The 21,645-nt window shown below is 42.7% G+C and overlaps 1 long non-coding RNA gene across 1 annotated transcript; it reads left to right on the plus strand.

Moving 5' to 3' along the window:
* Positions 1-1,241: 1,241 nt before the first annotated feature.
* Positions 1,242-21,254, plus strand: LOC111927216 (uncharacterized). The gene is made up of 2 exons (XR_002863462.2): positions 1,242-1,302; positions 19,526-21,254. It is a non-coding gene; the product is annotated as an uncharacterized LOC111927216 (long non-coding RNA).
* Positions 21,255-21,645: the final 391 nt, after the last annotated feature.

The following is a 21,645-nucleotide window of genomic DNA, read 5'->3' on the forward strand; positions in this document are numbered from 1 at the left end:
CTCCTCTCTCCTAAAACGCCTCCAAGCAGGAGATGAGTGCGTGTGGGGGACGGAAGCAGGGAGCAGATAGATGAGTGATTAGGTCATTGGGATGAGGAAGGAGGGTGGGTTTTCTTCTTTTTACGCCGAGCTCCCTTCTCGTTTCTCGCTGATCAGATTCCCTGCGAGCTCGGAGGGCTGAAACTGCGTAAGTAGAGGAAAGAGAAGTGCACGGCCGGATAGAGCTGCGGAGCTGGAAGGAGCAGCGGAGGAGAGAGAAGTCTGAACTGAAAGTACATGTGGTTTCGGGGAATCTGAATCACGCAGCGTTACTTTCACTTTTTCTAGGCTTGTATTTCCTATGAACAAACCATCGGGGAGATAGAAGTTGTGATTTAGATAATGTCTTGCAGTCTTTGGGAGGACACATTCTGCAGGAGGGGGAATCCTTTCGGCAAAGGTCGCGCTCCCCCAGCCGAGAGCTTTCCCCGCTGCCCACATCCACATTGTTTCTGCTGGCAATGGCAATTTTGGGCCTTTTCCTGCGGATTTTTCATAGATTTGGGTGACCACCCCGTGTAAAATGGAAGCACCGATAGGAACCCCTCCTTTCCTTTTTCCTGTAGCCCTGCTCAGACCGTTCTCTGTTAGCATGGTAGTGGTACAAAGTGTGTGGTCTTTCAGCTCTGACTAATGCGTTTTGTGCTGTGTGACTGAAAATGTCTCGTAGTCTGCCAGGGCTGACTGAGGGTTGTGGAATGTGGTGCCTTTTCTCTGATATATTTATTTATTTTTTCTTCCCTTTTTATGTATATATATATTTTATATTTATATTTATATATATATATATATACACACACATATATATATATATATATATATATATATATATATATATATATATATATTATTTTATTTCAGTAGAAATGTGCAGGCAGCTTGCTGGGAAAGCTGGGGATGCAGGGGAAATGCTTGTGCCTTGTGGAATGCGGCTTCCCCTGGGAGACCCCAGCCAGGCGGGCAGTGAATGAGCAAAGTGGGAGAATGAGAAAGGGAGGAGGCAGGGACAGATAGGAAAGAGTGAGCGAGGAGGAAGGAAGGAGGTGGAAACGGAGGGGCCCGTTTCCCTTTTTTTTTTTCTCTGAAGCAATGACAGCTGGTTCTGTCCTGCCTCACATGACAAAGTGCTGTGGAGAGGAGTATTTAAGCTGGAAGCCAGTGAGTAAGGGTGGTCAGCTGATTATATTTTAATTTCTTTCCAGGCTTTAGTCAGGTGATCCCTGATGAGTAGCCAGCCCACCAAGAAGGGATTGCAGCACACAGGTAAGAGAGAAGCTGTGTACTCTTACATGGGGGGTCCGGGGAAGAAGGTAAACAGCTCTAACATTGTTTGAATAGTTTAGAAAACAAAAAAAAATCCTGACTTTCTTGGCTATGTAACGCTGTGATTGTCTCTTTCAATGCTGCTACTTCTGCTATTCAGTCTTGTTCTCGATTTTTTTTTTTTTATCTGTCTTTAATTAGAAGCTTTATTGCAAAAAAAAAAAAAAAAAGAAAAACCCAATTGTGTGGTGTTAAATATAGATCTGGGTATTGCATGAATATTGCATTTTGTTACATTTTGAATAAAATAACTTTCCATAATGCAAGTGTGTCAAACTCATATTTAGAGGGGAATTCCCAAATACTTGAACTATGAGTCATAAAAAGTTAAAGGACCAGTACAACAGTTCAGGATAAAAACTCCGTTCAGCCTTGGGCAGCTGCTTTTGTACACATTGGTAGTAAAATATGTCTTAAAAAAAACCCCCAAAGATTCACAAAGCTGAAGCTCTTTAAACTCTGCTGACCATAACCTAAAAGATAGGTGGCAGAGACGAAACAGATGACTGGGGAGGAGGATTGTGCAAGTGCTCTTGGTTTCATGCATCTTTTCATTCATTGTGTCTAACAACCTGGTGAATGAGTCTTCTTATGTGCTGAGGATGCTTCAAAGGGCTCTGACTCCTTAATTCCTGTTTTATAATGTCTTAGCAAGAATACAGACTGAAAACCAGGAATAAGTGCACTTACTATAAATGCAGGAGTACAGAATAAAAATGCTGGGTGAGTGTGACAGGTAAAAGTGGGGTTTAACTATTTTTATGTCTGGCTATTGTGCCACACTCTCTTCTCTTTAAACAAAACTATGCTAAATTTTCTTCCTTATTGTTGTTTTTCCTTACTACAAGAGCTCAGATACTCTCTGAAGTTCTGAATTACTCCTGTTTAAAAATGTGTTCAGAGTTTTTTAGGATGAAAAAGGGTAGGCAAGTGTTCCCAGCTCCCACCTGCAGCTCTGAAAAACTCCTTGTGGTCTGGGGTTGAAAACTTTATTTTCAAAACCTGCCATACAAATTTCCATGTTTTCCTGGTAACACTGCTCCTGCTCCCTAATTTGCAGTATTTAAATAAAAACTACTTGAGCCATACTTTTTTCTAAGAGGCTGGTGCTATACACAAGAGTAATAAAGATGCGTGCCTTTCCAATTCTTTGTTTAATTTCATGATGTTTCTCTTTTTCTCACTGTTAAAAATGCCCTACTTGTGACAAGCTGGCTGCGGGATGTTGATATTGTGTTATAACAACAACTGGTTCTTAGATGCCCAGATATCCTGAGGTTTGGTCTGGGGGAGACCCCGGAATGGGGCTGTGGGATAGGTGGAGGAGCGTTTCTGTTGGCTTCAGTGGGCCTTTATCATGTGAAAACCTGAGGAAACACCCAGGTTTGAGTGGAAACCTGGGAGGGTAATTGCAAAAGCATGGGAAGCATCAGAGAGCTTGAGGGTAACAGTGGATTTACTTCAAGGGATAAGAGCTCTGAAGCTGAGTTTTGCACTAGATCATGGCACAGAGAGCGTTCTTCAGTTTCAAATAACCCTTGGCAATAGTTCTCCACTGGAGGTTTTCGAGACGTGCTTTTCCCTTCTTGTGGGATGGGAGGAGGAGAGGTTTCATGAGGTGAGGAAAGCTGTGTGGAGTGAAACAGTGTCAGGCAATAATGGTTCTGGATAGTAGAGTTTGCTCTGAAGGGGCTCCTCTGCTTGCCATGAGGACCAACAACGAGGGCACTTGGTGTTCAGTGCCCCCCTCCCAGTAAGAACTGGGAATTGCACAGGCTTGGGGCTCTGGAAAATGAGGCAATAGCCCTGAAAGTACCCCAAGTTCCTGCAAGCCGTTCCACACTGGCTTCATCTTAAGCAAAGCGATCTTTTATGAATGGATGCAAATCTTGTTAAGCTCCTTGCAGTTGTCCTCAGGGGAATTCCTGGCAGGTGGGCTTGTCCGGGCTGCACGCTGCAGAAATGCTGCCAGGGCACACGCAGGATCCCGGCGCTTCACGTCCTCACACAGGGCTGTTGCTGTGAAAGGGGGACAGACATGCAACTGGACTGGGTAAAAACTTTCAGAGAGTATAAGAGTATTCATTTTCTTTATTTTTTTTTTTTATTATTTTATTTTCCTTGGTTGGTAATTTTTTTTATTTTTTTTATTTTTTTTTGTCTTGTTGCCATTTTTGGGTTTTATTTCCTTTATTTTATAGAGTTTAACCTATTGATTATCTGTGACCACTAGCATCTTTAATAATGTAGACTGTCTAGTTCAAATATATCTCAGAGACAGGAAATGTTTTACTTTCAGGTCTATTTCTGCCTTTTCGCTTGTGTTCTTAATATGTTTTCGTCTGAAGAGAGGGATTTGTTTGAAATATTCAAGTGCAGTTCCTAGATTTCCACTTATTGACATGAGAATCTCTCTTTCACATAACTTCTGACTTGTGATCACTTTAGGTCATGTTTATTTAACCCTGGCAATGCCTAATGATCATGATTGTCTTGAACATCAATAGGAAAAAGTAAACAACTTGCCCTGCAAATGAGGAACTGATTCTGTGTATATGGCATTATAAAGGAGAAAATCTGCAGCACATAATTTTCCTTAGAGCAGTGGAAAAAGAATCAAGTTTAACAGCTGTACTGAGTAAACTTGCAAGAACATGAGCTCTTAACACCTTTAAATAGAGATGCTTACTTTCATAAATAAAATTGGTCTAAGAATGTCAAAAAATTCCAGAAAGTTGAATCACAATATTTTAATGGAATAGTTATTATAATGTACTATTTTACTATGCGTTTTACCGTAGTGTTATGATTAACTTTGGAAAATAATTTTTTGTTTTGTTTTGCTTGTTGTTACTAGATAGAGGGCTGACCCTGCTGTTACTCATTTAGTAAGATCTGTACATTTTAGGGCTTAACCTGACACCAAAACAGTCATTACTTAAGTGCTACATCCCACTTGTCTTGCAGTTGGACAGCGCTTCAGCTGCTTAAAACCAAAACCCTTCATTCCCCTCTTTCCTAGTTATGAGCACAAACATCTGAAATGGGATTTTCCACTCCTGCAGCCCTAAAGAAGCTCAAACCTTTTTGGTATTATTCACACGAATCTTTTAAGCTCCGCTTGCATACTGACACTCGGACAACCCCACGAGGTTTCAGTGTGGCCTGGTGGAATCCTCCAGGTGCTTTTGGGGTGCTCTCGGGGGGTTTTCGATGGGTTTTGGTCTCGGGGGGTTTTCGATGGGTTTTGGTCTCGGGGGGTTTTCGATGGATTTTGGGGCTGGTTTGGCTCCAGAGTTTGGGCATTTGGGAACAGGAGGGGCAGTGCGGCTGTCGCCCTCCCGTGGCAGGACACGGTACTGCACCGCTCGGCGGGCTCGGGGGAACCGCAGGGGGACAAACCAACCTCGAACTCCATCACTTCTCTGCCTTTTTATTCTTTCACCCTCAGAAAACGAAAAAAGAGACTGCTAGAGGCAGCTCCAGCAAGTTCAGTGTTTCTCGCTCTCTAGTTTCTCGCTTTTCCCTGGTATGATGGAGAGGGACTTTTTACAAGGGCGTGTTGAAACAGGACGAGAGGGAATGGATTCAAACTGAAAGGGAGCTTGGATTAGGTAATAGGAATAAATTCTTTACTGTGAAGGTGGTGAGGCCCTGGCACAGGCTGCCCAGGGAAATTGTGGCTGCTCCATCCCCAGAGGTGTTGAAGGCATGGTTGGGTGAGGCTCTGAGCAACCTGGTCTAGAGGAAGGTGTCCCTACTCGTGTCAGGAGGATGTAATTATATGGTCTTTAAAGTTCCTTCCAACCCAGGCCATTCTATGATTCTGTGTTTTTATGCATTTTTTTCTATATTGGTGCAAGTTGTATGATATAATGCACTGTAAATGGTGATTAATAGTGTGCAGAGACATTCTAAAAAAACTCAATGAAAACTGATAATATGCTGAAACAATAAAAAAAAAAGGATCTTCAGAAGTCTCTGATTATTGAAATGTGACATTAAAGTTAGAAAACCAGATTTAGCCTTGCTGCAGAACACAATGATTTTAAACATGTCTGGATCACTTGGAAAGGTTGCTTTTGAACTTTGCTTAATCTTTTGGACTGTAACAAAATGTTGGAAATGCCCAAAGCTTTCTAAATCAAGTGCTTTGTGTTAATATTTAATATCAATATATGTGAGCTACTTCCCAAATCAATTTTGCTTTTCCTCTTAGGAGCTGAGAAGAATAAAAAAAACATTCCCTCACTACTATATGCACTGATAGTAGTAATAAGCTCCTAAAAGAGTCATGAGCTCTGACACTTAATCACTCTTTGTGATGAATGATTATTCAGAAGCAAAAGTCCTGCCACCACACACATTTCATTTGAGAGCTGTCACTGCACCATGTGCTCGAAACCTCAGTTCCACAAACTCGGCATCCAGTCAGTTCACCGAGGAAAAGGCACAAGCAAGGAACTGCCCTTGATCTGAAAATATCTCTGTACTTTTGGAGCATATAATAAAGGGGATGCTCAGAGAGATGGAAGGACCAGGCATGGGGAGCTGCTTGCATGGAATTTGTCCCTGGCAGCTTTTGCCATCTTTCCTTTCCTCTGCCACCACATTCACCACTTGGACCAGCGTCAGCAGATTGCACTCTGTGGAAGCTGATGAGAAGGATTTTTGTGAGCCTGAACACAGAAGGTGCCATAGCAGGCATCATAAATGTCCTGTACTATAAAAATGACAAAAGACTCCCATGAGGAAGTACAAAAAGAGTTAGTCAGTGATGCTAATGATGTCCAAAGTTCTTCAGCAAAATCAGGAGTCAGTACTTGTGCACAGAAAGTAGAATATGACTGAAATTAAAAACAAGAAAAAAAGCTGCAATTTAAATGAGGCAACTGACAATAAGTTTTGGGGGTTTTAGGGATTATTTCCTCCATTCATTCAGATCATAGCTGGCTTTACAGTGCATCACCTTTTCTGGGGAATTTATTTGGGTGTGTGCATTTTTAAAAATAGTGTCATGATTTGTCATGTGTAAGAGAAGAATATGGGTAAACCCCAAAAAAATGACCTGTAAGTGAGGCTGGCAATCATTTACATCTTAACAAGAGGAATAAGAAAATCCACGTTAGGGGTGCTTCCCAAGTGTTGCATTCCAGTCACTTCAGTAATATTGTGTGTTCTGAAGCTCACATTTATTTTGTTATTCAATCGAAAGTCATACCAGCAGAAGCAACATATTATGACAAGTTAATATAGTTTCTACTGAGCAGTGCCACTGCTCAAGGTGTTGTTTTCATTAGAATTTTTTTTTCCTTAAAAATAGATAACTATTTTGATGGCACATCTTGTCTGTCATAACAATAGAAGCTCAAGACCTGCTTTTCCAACTGTTTTCCCCTCACTTATGTAATTATTAAATACCCAAGTGTGCACTATGTGATAGAAAATTTTAATCCTCTAATCTCTACTTTTAATCTGTGATACAAATTCATTGCTTCTTTTCCAAGACTGCCCACCACTTCCTACTGGGCAGGAATTGCTGCTTTTTGGAGCAAGGTATAACATTCTCAGGAAGTTTGCTCCTGAGGAGTGGCCAGATCTGAAGTGTTGCAATAAATCTTGCAAATAGGCAACTATGGTTTTAATTGTGTTTCAATCTGTACAAGCTCAAATCGTACCACTGGTTCTGAGCAATGGCTGTGTGGGATGTCTTATTGACCACTCCGTCTGAAAAATGGATAGGACAGTGTATTTTTCCAAAGAATATTGAAGAAAATTATTTCTGAGGTTCACTAAAATTAAAAAGTCTCACTGTTGTGAGATTAGAAATCTTAACTGTTGTGAGAATTCTAAAGATGTAGTGAGCCTTTCCTGTAGCCCAACCTGTTCATCACCACACCAAGTCCCTCTGCAGAAAAATGAGCCATAGAGTTAAAGCTTTCTCACTGAACATTTTGTTCTGTGGTCACTCGTGCAAAGAGTTGTCTGATATGGGACATACATTACGTGCTAAAGCTGAATATTCTTTTTAGTTGAAGACAAAGCTCTTTTCAGAACTTCTCATCAGTCTCTGAAGAATACTTTGTAGGCACTGATTTAAATGTTTCCTGAGAACAGGGGGGGAATCCCCCCAAAAAATCCTCTCCGTCTGGAAGGAGAGCTCAGCCCAGCAAGTCAGGATGGGGATTTACTGCCTGGGGGCGGTGGTGGCTGGGGCGTGCTTGGGGCGTTTTTTTGGTTTAGGTCTTGAACTGGGCGAGGTTTTAATGCAAGCCCTGCATTAAAACCCACCGGAAGAACCTGGAGTACCGAGCGGGGTCGAGCCGGGAGGGAGCGGAGGCGGCGGCGGGGGAAGCGCTGACCGGGATGGGGATGGGGATGGGATGGGGATGGGATGGGGATGGGGATGGGATGGGATGGGGATGGGATGATGGGATCGGGATGGGATGGGATGGGATGATGGGATGGGGATGGGGATGGGGATGGGATGGGGATGGGATGGGGATGGGATGGGGATGGGGATGGGATGGGATGGGATGGGGATGGGATGATGGGATCGGGATGGGATGGGGATGGGGATGGGGATGGGGATGGGGATGGGATGGGATGGGATGGGGATGGGATGGGATGGGATGGGATGGGATGGGATGGAGCGGGGAGGCTCCTCGGCGGCCCCCGGGACAGCCGCGCTCCGGGGCCGGGTGGGGATTGAGGGGACCCGGCCGCGATTCCTCCGGCACCTTTTAAAAACACAGCCCGGGACAGCCCGTGCGGAGCCGCCGAGCTCCAGGAACAGGGATGATTCTGGGCAGCCCCTAAAGGTTCTGCACATTAACCCGACATCGCCCAGCTCCCGTGCAGGAGCGCAGCCTGTGCTGGTTTCCAAATAACTTCATGCAAATTTACACTGTATTTTCTGCAAGCAAAGTCCTTGTAAGCAACATTTTGGAGTAAGGTTTACTCTATTTAATCTCGGTCAAGGTGGTGAAAGATGTGTTTCTTCCACCTTTAGGTTTCCAGAGCCTGAGTTGCCACAGCTCTGGATGTGATCTGTGTTCAATATTCTTGTGAGCATTTGGCACAAAAGTGCTGAACAGCTTGTTGTTACTGGTGCCTGTTTCCCCCTTAAGCACACAGCTTCTTTTTTAAATTAAAGAAATAGCAATAAGTTAACTAGTTAACTAGTTAACCCCTAACTAATAGAAAAATACTTGCCTATTTAATGTTTTCAGTTATGAAAGTGCAAAATAATATTAATTGTGTAGTCTTCACTCTTCTCGTTCTGTGAGAAGCTTAGAAGCTGTTACAGATGAAATACTTGTCAATTTATTCAGTATTAGTAATGCTCATGTTAGAGAAAATACAGGCATAGATTGGGTTACTCTGTGTACCCAGGATATTTTGTTTTCCCTTTTTGTGAGATTTATTTTTCAAGTAATTACATCCAGTTAGTCAGCTATTGGGTGGACAGGCTGAATACATTCCAACTTTATAAATGTTAATGCATGTTATGAGTGGCCTTGAGTAATAATGGATGACAGTACAGCATTCAATCAGAGAGGATGCCTGAACCACTCCAGTGTGACTCTGCTGTGTGCTGTGGGGAGGGAGGACGTGTGTGTTTCTCCATAATAGGAAAGAATCTGGTAAATGAAACAAGCTCTTGGGGAAATGCACCTTTGTTTTTCCAAAGAACACAGCAGGCAAAGCCTCAGAATCACAGAATCATAGAAAGGGTTTGACTGGAAGGGACCTTAAAGATCATCCAGTTCCAGCATCCCCTGCTATGGACAGGGACACCTTCCACTAGACCAGGTTGCTCAAAGCCCCTTCCAGCCTGGCTTTGGATACCTCCAGGGCATCCACAGCTTTTCTGGGCAAGCAGTGCCAGGCTCTCACCACCCTCACAGTCAAGAATTTCTTGTTCTAATATCAGATCTAGCCCTCCTCTCTTTCAGTCTGTATCCATTCCACCTTCTCCTGTCACTCCAGGCCCTTGTAAATAGTCTCTCTCTGTCTTTCTTGTAGCTCCCTTCTACCACAGTTGGGTCACCTCAAAGACCTCTCTTTACAGGCTGAACAACCCCAATTCTCTCCACTTTTACTCATAGGAGAGGTGCTCTGTCCTCATAATCATCTTTGTGGCCTTCTCTGGACTTGCTGCACAGGTCCATATCCTTCCTGGAGATGAATTCTCCTCCTAATGAAGTACCTTGACATGACTGATGCCATATCTTCATTTATGAATTTTTTGGCTTGCTGCTTCTGAGATATCCAAGCTTTAGTCCACAGACAGTTTGTAACCATTATTCAGAAACTGAGCTCTGCTGTGGATCTTAAACTAGAAAAAGTGAAGCAGTTGTGGATTGATACTTAAAGGAGTGAACGAGACAGCAGCAATCCTCTGATCTGGTAGTGTTGAGTTAGCATGAATGATACTTGTCAGATGTCCCTGTAAGTATGAGCTGACACTTGTTTATTCCTTGCTAATTTAGGCACAAGCATTGTCTCATAAAGTTGTGCAATCCTTATTGGAAATATACAGGCACTTTTTCAACCAATGATGAGAATGAGAATTCATCTGCTCTTCATTTTTTTTAGTGTAATTATTTTACGTATACATCTGACATTTGGAAACTTTAACTGGAATTAGTCTCTCTTAAATGTGTTTGTCACTAAGATTTAAATGGGTTCCAGTATATTTGTTTCATGTAGTGGAGGAGGAGGAGGGGAAGTAACATTTGAAAGTTATCACTGCTTGCCTAAAAGCATACAAATGCTACCATATGTCCGGAGGTTTTACGTCATTTATTAAGATGAGAAAATAACCTAACCATTCATACTTTGAACAAGATATCTAAAAGTGAAGTAGTGTTTCCCAGAGAATGCTGTTGTGCAGTCTATTCAGCGTAGGAGAGGTCGGAGTGGTTGATTATCGCTAGACACAATGTTGCCAGAGAGCAATAAATCAGATATTTTTTCGCTACCCTGTGAACAGGAATACTTTAATGTACCAGCACCACTTGCCTTTCAGACTTGACTGGGTGGACATATTTTAAGATGTTTGTTACAGTGTATTTTTAATCTAACCTGCTTCCCAGAACATTTAATTGTGGAGGCGTCTAAGTGGTTAGCTGTCCTGGACTTAAGTGCAGGATGCTCGGAGCCTGCAGGAAATCAAAAGATTCCTGGGCATGGGGAATAATGATCCTGCCAAACTTCACTGCATCTGTGACACAGGAGGACTTCTGTGGGGCAGGAAGGTGCAAGCAGACCTCCAGGAGTAGCTAAATGTGCCACCTTCCCTTATGTGTAGATTCTGGACGTGCAGCCAGAGTGCCCTGGGAGTGCTGCCCTCCGTGTGCAGGGACACTTTGGCTTTGGGAAGGGTTTAGCTGAAGGATTCTCCTTGTGAAATGGAGCAATTTTGGTGTTGGAGGCAAGGGACATTCAATAACAGAGCTGACTGATGTCTGTGACATGAAGGAAAGATGTGCTGATCGCTTTTTGTCTGCTCTGTTCACGTGTTTTCCCAGCAGAGATCTGCAAATGGGACCTTTAGGCTGTTGAGCAAACAGGGAGCTTAAAGAGCTTTGATGAGGAGTTACCAAGGTGCCACTTTTGGGAGTATTGGCCAGACAAACACTGAAAAGATTGTGCAGAGCTCCCAGTCTGCCCATTTAATTGCAGTAATGGCTGTGATGCAGATCCCTTTACAAAGCAGGTGGGTGCAGAAGAGAAAGGAAATGTTTAGGGGTATAGAAGGAGGGAAATCATCCTTGTGAACCTGTTAACTACTCCTGAAGCTTGCTTTTTTTTGGGGGGGGGGGGGGGGGGGGTTGGGTTTGTTTTTGTTGGTTTGGGGTTTTTCTGGTTTGTTATTTTTCTCTTTAGCTGCTGCTCTGATGTTGATGATCCCTCCTACACACACACACACATCCCATGCTGGTCCTTCCTCTCCAGCTACAGGTTGATAGGATTTCCACAGGAGTGTTTCACAATTGTCCCTGAGTGTGTGGGGGTGATAATCAGACAAGGGATGTTATCTCCTAGTGCCATATTTGCCAAGGCTTTCCCTGAGAAATCCTGTGAGCAAAGACACAGCCAACACAGCCTCTCATACAGTGGTGATTTCAGGGTGGATAACATGAGGATAAGGCAATCTCCACTCTTTCTCCAAGTCCTGCCTAGCCAGATCACCAGAAGATGTTCCTTAGGACAAGCTAGCTAGCTTAGTACAGAAGATTCAGTACTGCTGGAGTGCTTTTTGTTTGGAAGGGAATGTTTCTGTTGATCTTCTCCACAAGTGTGTGAAGTAGTTCTTCAAGATGTGATTTGTGGTCATTTTTTTTCTAGAGAAAAGGTTCTGCCCAAGCAGACTTGGCCACAGCCAGCAGCCAAGGTGCAAAACAGGGTGATGTATCCAGACCTGGCGGTTCAGGGAGGTAACAGGGGGTCAGCATTTTCCCTGCTGGAACACCTGATTGCTGGGCAGGTCTGGATCACCTGGCAGCCCTGGGTATGAATCTTGCTTGGCAGCACCTGCAGAGGGGTCTGGGCTGCCTGTGGAAGCTCAGACCCATGGGTTAGGAAGAGAAGTGTCTCAGCTCTGTGCAGGAGGAGCTGACTGTTGCTTGGTTCTACATCTCAGCTCTAGGTGAAATCTTACTGAGAGTTCTCCAAGCCAGGCTCCCCATGTTTTGTTGGGTAGCTCCTTGCAGGTTTGATTGTGCTGGCTCTTTTGATCCCTTATGTCACACACAGGGGGTGCAAAGAGTGGTATTACAGACCAGACTCTGCTTTTTAAGGTACATGTCAGCAGTTTTGCTCAACTTCTTTCAGGGACAGTCATGCACAGCTGTCCAGGCTGCCTCTGGTGCACCCTGTGGGGAGAAACCAGTTGGATGCTCAGCTTTCCATCTGTCTTTTATCTTTTAGCAAGAAGTCTTACCTCAGCATCTCAGCATCTTTTTTTGGGGGGGGATTTTTTTTTTGGTTTTTGTTTTTTGTTTTTTTTTTGTTTTGTTTTGTTTTGCTTTTTTTTGTTTTGAGAAGTATAGAATACATTTCTTCTCCATGCACTCCACACAGAAGTACAGGTGTGTTGTCAAAGTTGTATGCAGATTATTCAGCACAGTGAAGTAACTACAAGATACTTTCACAAGACTCCAGAGATGGAGGAATTCCATGCTGGCTGAGCAATACAGCATTTCTCAACCTTAGGGGCAAGGGAATTTTGTAAGGTGTTTTTTATTTTTCCCTCAGTAAAAAGAGCTTGATTTGTTTGAACTTTAATAGCTGGGGTAGAAAAAGGCAACTGGCTACATCCCATTTTTCAGCTCAGAGAACTTACACAGAATTACTGCTTGTAAATTTTAAGTGATGTTTAGATTGTTAAAGAACAAAGTGATTAAATTATATGATTTGGATCCTCTGAAGTCTTTCTAAAGATCTGAGTGTTGTTTGGTTTCGGTACGCTTGCTTTAGTGTTTGGTTAGGGCTCTTCATAAACAAAATACAAACATTATCTTTATTACTCACAGTGCTGCTGCATACTTGCGGTTTAGGTTTTGCCAACTATTTGCATTGTATAGCCACAGACTCTGTCTGGGTGGCATAAACAAAAACAAAGCCTTTCTGTTCCTATCAAGACTTGTTTTTTCAATTAGGTGCATTAGTGCATCGTTAGGTAGAGAGGTAAGATTGTGTCTGTGTGTGTGTGACTCTCCTCGAGTCTGAAGTGGCAAAAAACCACATCAGAATAGATTTACGTGCGTCTTATTAGCCGTGAGCACCCACAGCATGATTAATGCTCTGCAAGAGACAGACAAGGCTGTCTCTGCCCCTAGAAGCTCACAGTCTAGCACTGATAAGACTTGCCTTATAATTTAGGAGGTGTGAAATTAATTTTGCGTTTATTAGTGTTGTGACCCTCCTCTGGATGCAGTTCTGGGGTGCAGAAGCTGTTGTAGGCACATGAATCAGCCTCCACTGGCTTCACTAATCCATGCAAATCAAATGCCTCCTGTTAGCTCTGTAAAAGGTGCCAGAGCAGAATTGTCTGTGCTGAGACTTCTCTCTCCTGGAGCACGCCTTGAAACAAATTTCAAATAATGGGTTTCAGGAACCACAGGCTAATTTAAAAGCTCACATGTGCATCCATTATGAACTCACCAAAACTCATAATCCTGGGCTGCCTTTTAAATTTAACAGGGCAGGAGTAAAAAAAATGCACTGGAGGGCAAGCAATAGTTTGTACCCATGGCCACATTGTGCCTGTGAGTTTTGAAAAAAAAAAGTTCTATATTTTATTATGAGTGGTGTGTTCTGTTCCTGACTACAATTGCCATCTCCTCACATCCTCACACACTCCCCCTTCCTATAGCTTTTCTTCATGGGATCAGAGAAACTAAATGTGTAATTGTGGAGAAGTATTTGTTCTTCGTTCTTGATCATGTTCCCATCCCATGCTTCGAATTGTATTTGCAAGTGTTGGCATTTTCAAATGGAATTTCCTATCATCTTTTCTTGAACTGTTCCAGCAATTCTGAAAATGTGAAGGATGTGTGACTTTTTCGAAAGCAGAATAGAATTTCAATTTTAAAAGGCTACTTTCAGAAATATTTCTTAAGCCATTAAAGTAAATAAATAGAATATGTGTACTAATTTAAAGCTATTGCATTTACAGGAGGTTTTCTACAGAAGTCGGTGGTGTTTAGATAAATCCCTAATGATTTTGTTAAATGCATAAGTATATTATTTTCTGTACTTGGACAAAAATTCCTGTCTACCCTTAATATGGTTTTGTAGCCAAGAGCCTAGATAGAAGGCTCTCTTAAATTTGTCACTGAGACAGTTGAGAAGAGCTGGTAGAAAAGATATGTTCTAGCAGCTATTTAAAAACCTCATAGCTAAAATACACAAAATTATATTGCATATAATAATAATATTTAAAACATGATTAATATCTGGGACTGAGCTGTAAGAGTTTTTCTGTTTAGTGACTTTGATCAATATTGGTATATATTATATATATATACATATATATTATATATATATTCTGTATACTATAATATATTAGCATGTATTATATATATACATATATAGTATATTATATATATATAATATACAGCTATTTTTTTGCCAAAGAAAAATGTTATTTTCCTTTCTGTACCTTTCTAACACCTACAAGAATTGGCAGCTATTTGCCATGGAACGTTGGAATTAACTTTACCAAATGATGTATTTCATTTATAGGACAGTTAAAGTCCCTGCTAAGCTCTGCCATTGTATGCCAAAATAAGGAGGATGGACATTTGAGAAGTTTGGTTTCTACACAGTAGTTGAGAAATAATTTAACCAGAAATGTAAAAAAGCCTAACAACCCACGGCCTGTGGTAATCTGTTGTGTAATAAATAAAGATGACCACAGCTATGGTAAAAATGCTGGTTTATCCTTCAGGAAGAGTTATTAAGCATCTTCTCCGGTTAACTTCTGGAAACTTGCATTTTATTTCTATTTGGAGCTCATTTTTCATTGCTAGTAAAATTTGGGAGCATCAGTGATTTTTGTCTTGAGGAAAGTGAGGGGAAATTGGACTTCTTTGAGGTTGTGAACATAAAGAAAATAATTTGTATATTCTTATTATACCACCAGACCATCTCAGAATACTGGTTGCCACAGTGTCACTGAAATGAGAATTTCTATTGCTGTGTTTTGAGGGATTTTTAAGGTTTGTTGGAGAGTCTCAGTTGCTGTGTTTCACAGAGTGATTCCAGTGGGTGCTGTTGTCTAATAATCCTTCAGTCCTGGGTGGTTGTTTCAAAGGCATTTTCTGAGTTGTTTCATTCCCCATCACGTGTCCTGCCTGTGAGGTGAGACTGTGAGATGCTGTAAGGCTGGGATAATCTGTGTGGGATGTATTGAATCTGCCTCTCATCAAAGTTGTCTGGGCTTCTGTTCTACCTGGCAGAGGCTTGGCTGAACCTGGGTGCTGAGTGATGCTGATAAAAAAGGAGGAACAGCTTCCACAAGGTAGCAAGGAGGTTGTTGGGCCAGGAACTTTGTGTTTGAGATGGTCAAAGGGGCTCTCCCAGAGCAGCTGAGGGAGTTGTGTTCCATTTTCTTCCTTTGCCCCTACACCCCACTGGAAAGTCACAGCTGCTGCACTGGGCTGGACAGAAGTTTTCTGTCTGGGAATCGCGTCCTTAAGGCTCGTGGTTCAGCTGAATTCCTGAACATGCTGTATACCCGTCCTTTATACAGAGAGTTTTACTGGGCACGTGCAAGAGAATTACTATGGGAAAGATCTGGAGTTGTTTAGGGTGAGGAATTGATTCCAAATGATGCCTTGCTGTAGCTTTATTGTGTTTTTCAGACAGGGAATTAAATAACATTTCCTCCACGCTAGAAGCTTGGAGGCAAAGACTCACTAACTTTTTAGTTATTAAAATCAGTGGCTCCTTACTAGCAGAAAAATACATATATCCTTAGTTATCTGTCTAACTAGTAATTAATAATGCATGGGGTTGTTCCCAAGTATTTATGTTGTCCTCTTTAAAAGAAGTTTTATGGTCTAAGCCCCTCATGCTTTTCCCAGTGTCTCATAGTTAAATGGCTACACCAAAATGCAAAAACCCCAGTGTCCAACACTCATTTTTCCGTGACCTTATCTCACTCTTACAGGGAAGGACAAAGGGATATTGAGTATTTTTCTGCTTGGTTTATTCACTAAATAAGTTGTCTTTATTAGAATGCCTAAAAAAGGATCTGTGCTAAAGTGGTAAATCATGTATTCCCTGGACTTGCATCCTTGAGCCAGTCCTGACTGAAGAGATGATATGTGGTCTAATATCTAATTTTCACTATTAGCAGTAGTCTTTTTACCACTGGAGGAAAAGGGCATCTAACAGATGAAGATTTTGTTCAAAGATGCTCATCTTTTCCTTGTTATAAAAGGAAAAAAAATTAAAAGGAAGAGGAAAGTAATTGAAAGGTTTTAATTCCTGTGAATTTTTTAGATGGATTATATCGATTAACAAAATTGCTGCATCTTACAGCAGAAACTTTTTACAAGAAGGCAGTAATTGTAATTAATTTTTAGTCTGTGCCACATATTTGATGATAGCTCTGATTCATGCTATTATATTCTCTCTTCCTTCACCCACAGCAAAACAAATTTAATTTGATTCATACCCTTATAAAAAAAAAAAAAAAAAAAAAAGCGAAATTACTCACATGGTTATGATTCAGCTCTTGGCATAAAACCCTGTCCTCCTCCATCCTCCCCTTCTCCCACCCAAACCTCCCCCACCCTCACCCACTGTATATTTATGTCACCGTAGTCTGAAAAAGTTGATTTAGAAACGGAGCAAATGAAATCGTTCTTCAAGCTTTACTTACGTTGATGTGAGTCTAACAAGACTTTCTTTTCACAAGTGCCATAGAGGCAGCAGCAGTACTCTGGTTTTCTTGTTACTTTAGCATTGGTCTTGAGTCGTGCTTGATTTTAGCAGTTCAGCAGAGCTGCAGCAAGCGATGCTAAAATTGGTCAGGTTCTTGTATTTGTGAGCCTACCTTTGAAAATAATTCTTTGAGAAAACCACATGTAGGGATTTTTTGTTGAAGAGGAACACCAGAAGACCTTACTTTGATAGCATTTATTCCTTAATTAGTCTTAATTTTGTGTCCTTAACAAGCTTTTCCCCAAGAAGAGATGAAAGCTGCAGCGCTTGCATTACACAAATGTGTAGCAGTGTGTCGTGTTTCCTACAAGCTTGTGGCAGATTCCTGTGCTGTGGATGGGTGGTGGAAAGCTCATGTCCTCACCCACCACTGGAAACAGGAATATTTCAGTTCTGCCCATCATTGTATCTGACGAGCCGTGTTCCCCAAGAGCTGAATGCTGAGCACAGCTCAGGTTCTGTGATCAGACACTTCAGGCATTCAGAGGAGATGTTTTATACATGAAAAAGAGATGTTTACAGAGAGCTGGTATGTAGAGGTGATGCAGTCCAACAATCCCAGTGGAAATTAGGAGCAGCTCAGTGCCTCTGAAAAGTGACGTTTGTTATGTATATAACACTGAGCACGGAGGGACTTCCTGCACACTGCTGCTGTGAATCAGTCACAGCAGGTACCATAACTTGCATAAGCTGCTGGGAAAAAGTGCATTTTCAGCCAAGCATGCTAATACAGCCCTTCCACTTTCACTAAAAGAGACAAATAGGGGATAGCTTAAGGGTAAATATCAAAGAGGATTGAATTTTAGGGGTGGTTGTTTTTGTTGTCTCTTTCTTTGTGTGTTTTGTTTGGATTTTTTTAAATAAAAAGGTTCTCAGAGCCTAGATCACTTGTTTACCCAAAGGAAAAATAAACAAACATGGACTTGCTCACTTTCTAGTTAAATGATGCATGTTTCTTTTTATCTGTGCTCACAAGCTTTACTTTTTCAATAATATCGACAGGGAAAAGGATCCGTAGAGGAGAAAAGAGAAAATTCATTTCTTCCTCCTCTCCCTAACATCCTCTTGCATCTGCTATCAGGAAATGATATGTACATTCACACGCGTCCGTGCTCTGTGACTGTGCCTGCTTCACACGTCCCAGCGGTGCTGGGAGCTTCCCCGTGGGCTTGGCTCTTCCCCTCGGGCAGAGGAGGACCTTCAGTGCAATTAGCATTGAGGGTGGTGCCAATTTACTGGGGAGCTCACTCCCTTCCTCAGGGAAACACCAGACTTGGAGCATCTGCTTTTTTCCCCAGTCCTGAGATGACTTCCACATCTTCAGTCCTGGGCACGAAGTACTGCTGTAAATAAACCTGACCTAGAGTGACAAGTGGTCTTGAGCATGTGGTCTCTGTGTTGCCTTTTCCTCTCCCTCTCCTGCCTCATGGCTTTATGGATGATAGGAACTGTCTGGCTTGGGCTGTCTAACTGCCCTGGGGAACAGGAGTCCCTAAGGTGTGGTGGGTGGTGGCCTTTGACAGCGCTGTGGAGAGCTGAAATCCTGACAGGATCAGTTCCTCTCACCTGTGTTGTCAGCTGGATGGCCCCTGTGTCCAACACCCATGGCCAGTCTCCAGTGTCTAGCAGCAGTGCTATCCTGCCCCTGTGTCCAACACCAGTGTCCAGTGTCCAGTAACAGTGCTGTCCTGCCCCTGTGTCCAACACCATGGCCAGTGTCCAGTGTCCAGTAGCAGTGCTGTCCTGCCCCTGTGTCCAACACCAGTGTCCAGTGTCCAGTAACAGTGCTGTCCTGCCCCTGTGTCCAACACCAGTGTCCAGTGTCCAGCAGCAGTGCTGTCCTGCCCCTGTGTCCAACACCAGTGTCCAGTGTCCAGCAGCAGTGCTGTCCTGCCCCTGTGTCCAACACCAGTGTCCAGTGTCCAGTAGCAGTGCTGTCCTGCCCCTGTGTCCAACACCAATGGCCAGCATCCAGTGTCCAGTAGCAGTGCTGTCCTGCCCCTGTGTCCAACACCAGTGTCCAGTGTCCAGCAGCAGTGCTGTCCTGCCCCTGTGTCCAACACCAGTGTCCAGTGTCCAGCAGCAGTGCTGTCCTGCCCCTGTGTCCAACACCAGTGTCCAGTGTCCAGTAGCAGTGCTGTCCTGCCCCTGTGTCCAACACCAATGGCCAGCATCCAGTGTCCAGTAGCAGTGCTGTCCTACCCCTGTGTCCAACACCCATGGCCAGTCTCCAGTGTCCAGCAGCAGTGCTGTCCTGCCCCTGTGTCCAACACCAGTGTCCAGTGTCCAGTAACAGTGCTGTCCTGCCCCTGTGTCCAACACCAGTGTCCAGTGTCCAGTAGCAGTGCTGTCCTGCCCCTGTGTCCAACACCAATGGCCAGTGTCCAGTAGCAGTGCTGTCCTGCCCCTGTGTCCAACACCAATGGCCAGCGTCTCAAAAGCAATCAGGCAATTTATCCTTCATGTTTTGACCAAGACACAGAGGTGAGAAAGTCAGAAGAGAAAAATATTTGGGAGAGGACAATTGCTGACTACAGTAGGAAACAGTCACTGCTCAAACAATAAAGGAAGCAGGTCTCCTGAGGAAATAGCAGAGGGAGAATAGGTGGGAGATTTTGTCTGTGAGGGTGCACAGAGCAGGGTGAAGAAAACAGTGCCTTCCTTCTCACATTCCCCATTCTCTGCCTTCCTGCTCTAGTTGGGTTTCTACGTTAAAGCGCCCAGAGAACACAACAGAGGGAATCCAGATGAACTTCAGTCTTGTCTGAATGGCCAAGCTGCTGAAATTAGACCATCACTGCCAGAAATTCAGTGATGCACCGTTCTTCATTCTCACTCTGCAGTAGGACAAAAGTCTCAGCCTCTGACCCTCAAAATAACCACCCAAAAATGCCACCACCAAAAACTATACTGACCTTTCCAAAACCAGTATTTCTCAGCAATGAGGACAATAATGAAAGCACTTCTTACCCCATTAGAGACCAGCTGCTATAATTTTTCAATGTTCTGTTTTTTCACCATGAAAGGTGACTGTAGATGATCCAGCTCAGTATTAGGTTGGAATGAGATGCACAATGTGCTTCAGGAGATGTGGCATGGGACAGGGAGCCAAGAGCTCCTTAGGTGCAGCTCACTTCCTGATGGAAACTTCTGTTGGTCAAGATATTTAAATATTCCCAGCCTCTCATTTTCTAAAGGAGACTAAAGACTACCACTTCACAGGGATATTATGAGGATTTACCTTAAAATGTACTTCGGAAGTATTTATAATAGTTAATCAGCTTTTCCATTATGGAGTACTTATGTTATTTGGCTGGCTTCGGCCACACGAATTCACACAAATGCTATACATAGAATACTTTGGTGGAATATTCTGTGTTTGGCTCATCTGAGTCACGGTTTCCATTCAAAAAGAACTGATTGTTTCAATCTAAATTATTTTCATGAAGAACCTCATAATAAATGCTTTGGGAAGAACTCAGAGATGGAACATGATAAAATTGTTAGCATAAAATATCTCATCAGAGTCAAAGGCAGATACGAGTGCTGCCTACCAGGGAGCTGCAGAATGGAAGAATGGGGGCATTTGTGGTATAGCACAGGAAAAGGAAAAGCACTGTGCTAGCAAAGAGAGGACAATGCAGATCACTTCGTGTTGTGCCAGCAGCTGGCCCTGAATAAGTTGAAGATGGAAATTTAGAAAAAAAAAAAATAAGAAGATCATCAGAAGTGACTTCTGGAACAACCTTTCAGTTGTAGGAGCTGCGAGGAAGCTGGAGCTTTTTTCAAGATGGGGGTACAGTCACATTAATAAAGTCCACAGGGAGGTGTTGGCTGATTTGCTCTCCAGTTCCTGATTCCTGCAGCTCCACCTGTTATCTTAGATCTCATGTTCAATTCTGCGATCTATCATTAAAGTTCCAATGAAGTTGGACAGTGCATTTACCATTTTTTATGTTAATAGAAAACCCATGGCTATTTTAAGAGAGATTTATTCACTGTCTGCTAAGAAGATGGAACATGTTATTCTCCATAAACTAATCTATCCATTATTTAAAATCACTTACTGGCGTAATGTTCATAGATGAGATTTATAAAGTATTCTGATCTCTTTATTCTAATCAAATAACTTTAAATCCAAGATAAAAAGTACCCCCAAAAGCTTCAAACGTGATAATTTTCTTTAAAAAAATTACAGTAAATGAAAAAATGATACTGAGTTTTGTATGTACACAGTGTGAATTTTTTATTAAGTCATCTGCCTTTAATTAAACATAACATATTTTGTTATCCTCATGCTATTCTAGGATAGGATGTTTTTGCCATTTTATGGTTTTATTGGTCTATGGAATAGTCAAAAAAATTTGAAAATGTGGTTAGATTAGTTTTCCCTTGGGTTTGACCTCAGTAAACTTATCTCGTGGTCCAACTAGATTTCTCTTTACTGTATTTGTTACTTCAAGACAGTCGTGGCGTGTTTAATTAATACAATGTGAAAAAGAGGAGGAGGTGGGGAGGGAATTGGGTGTTTTCTGTTCTGTGGGGGTTTTTCCCCTACCCCTGAGAGCAACTTTGAGTCATTCCTCTAAGAGATCCTACTCCCCGCTGCTAAAGAGGGCTGTTGTTCTGTGGAACAGGAGGGTGGGGGAGAGGCGACTTGAGTCATCTCGGCTGGTTTGTCCTGGCATACGTTTCCTGCCCATAAATTGGGATTGGCAGGGCTTGTCAGTGGCAGGCAGCCTGGCCCTTGTTCCGGCTGTTGGCTGCTGTGCCCGGGTGATGTTCGCGGCCACACGAGTTTCTGCAGGGCAGGAGAAC

This window comes from Cyanistes caeruleus, chromosome 3, assembly GCF_971803275.1.
Source record: "Cyanistes caeruleus chromosome 3, bCyaCae1.hap1.1, whole genome shotgun sequence".
In the NCBI taxonomy this organism is placed as follows: Eukaryota; Metazoa; Chordata; class Aves; order Passeriformes; family Paridae; genus Cyanistes; species Cyanistes caeruleus.